Source organism: Hipposideros armiger, unplaced genomic scaffold (assembly GCF_001890085.2).
Source record: "Hipposideros armiger isolate ML-2016 unplaced genomic scaffold, ASM189008v1 scaffold_1301, whole genome shotgun sequence".
In the NCBI taxonomy this organism is placed as follows: domain Eukaryota; kingdom Metazoa; phylum Chordata; class Mammalia; order Chiroptera; family Hipposideridae; genus Hipposideros; species Hipposideros armiger.
The window spans coordinates 331,551-333,492 of NW_017732651.1; the positions used below are offsets into that span (position 1 = coordinate 331,551).

Genomic DNA, 1,942 nt, shown 5'->3' on the forward strand with positions numbered 1-1,942 from the left:
AAAAACCTATGGGGCATATTAAGATACAATGTTTGTTTTGTTTTTGTTTTTTTCATTAAACTTTGTTTTAATGGGTCTCAAAATTTCTGTGACAGATTTTTGGTCAAGTTGTTTCCATTAAAAAGTACTGATTTTAAAAACTAATAACTTAAAAACTGCCACACACAAAAAAACAAATGGTCCACCAAACATTCTCCTTTTTTACGATGCATTGTAATCATTAACCAGTCTTTTACTATTACACTTGAATGGCCAATTGAGACAAACAGTTCTGAGACTATTCTTCCACCACTGATTAAGACTGGGGTGGCAGGTATTGGGGTTAATATTCATTTAGCCTTCTGAGCTTTCTGGACAGACTTGGTGACCTTGCCAGCTCCAGCTGCCTTCTTGTCCACTGCTTTGATGACACCCACAGCAACTGTCTGTCTCATGTCACGAACAGCAAAACGGCCCAGAGGAGGGTAGTCAGAGAAGCTTTCAACACATATGGGCTTGCCAGGAACCATGTCAACGATGGCAGCATCACCAGATTTCAAAAACTTGGGGCCATCTTCCAGCTTTTTCCCTGAATTATGATCAATCTTCTCCTTCAGCTCTGCAAATTTGCAAGCAATGTGAGCTGTGTGACAATCAAGCACAGGTGCATATCCAGCACTGATTTGGCCTGGATAGTTCAGGATAATCACCTGAGCAGTGAAGCCAGCTGCCTCCATTGGTGGGTCATTTGCTGTCACCAGCTACATTGCCATGACGAACATCTTTGACAGACACATTCTTAACATTGAACCCCACATTGTCCCCAGGAATAGCTTCACTCAAAGCTTCATGGTGCATTTCAACAGACTTGACTTCAGTTGTAACATTGACTGGAGCAAGGGTGACCACCATGCCGGGTTTGAGAACACCAGTCTCCACACGGCCAACAGGGACAGTACCAATACCACCAATTTTGTAGACATCCTGGAGGGGCAGGCGCAAAGGTTTGTCAGTTGAATGAGTTGGTGGGAGGATGCAATCTAGAGCTTCAAGCAGAGTGGTTCCACTGGCACTGCCATCTTTACGGGTGACTTTCCATCCCTTGAACCAAGGCATGTTAGCACTTGGCTCCAGCATGTTGTCACCATCCCAACCAGAAATTGGCACAAATGCTACTGTGTCAGGGTTGTAGCCAATTTTCTTAATGTAGGTGCTGACTTCCTTAACGATTTCCTCGTATCTCTTCTGGCTGTAAGGCGGCTCAGTGGAATCCATTTTGTTGACGCCAACAATTAGTTGTTTCCCACCCAATGTGTAAGCCAGAAGGGCATGCTCACGGGTCTGCCAATTCTTGGAGATACCTGCTTCAAATTCACCAACACCAGCAGCCACAATCAGGACAGCACAAGTCAGCCTGAGATGTGCCTGAATCATGTTTTTGATAAAGTCTCTGTGTCATGGGGCGTCAATGATGGTCACATAATACTTGCTGGTCTCAAATTTCCACAGGGAGATATAAATGGGGATCCCATGCTCACGTTCAGCTTTCAGTTTATCCAAGACCCAGGCATACTTGAAGGAGCCTTTTCCCATCTCAGCAGCCTCCTTCTCAAATTTTTCAATTGTTCTTTTGTCAATTCCACCACATTTGTAGATCAGATGACCAGTAGTGGTAGACTTGCCGGAATCTACATGTCCAATGACAACGATGTTGATGTGTGTCTTTTTCTTCCCCATTTTGGGTTAGATTTAGCGGTGGTTTTCACTACACCTGTGTTCTGGCGGCAAACCCATTGCGAAAAAGCTTAAGATACAATGTTTAATCTGGCAGAGTAGTAGTCCATTGTGTATATACCACATCATCTTTATCCAATCATCTATGGAAGGACACTTTGGTTGTTTCCATGGAATACTACTCTGCCATAAGAAAAGATAAAATAGTGCCTTGTGATAAAATGAATGG

At 43.5% G+C, this 1,942-nt stretch overlaps 1 pseudogene; it reads right to left on the reverse strand.

Annotated features, from left to right (window-relative positions):
- Positions 1 to 329: 329 nt before the first annotated feature.
- LOC109377136 (elongation factor 1-alpha 1 pseudogene) lies at positions 330 to 1,731 on the reverse strand (annotated as a pseudogene).
- Positions 1,732 to 1,942: the final 211 nt, after the last annotated feature.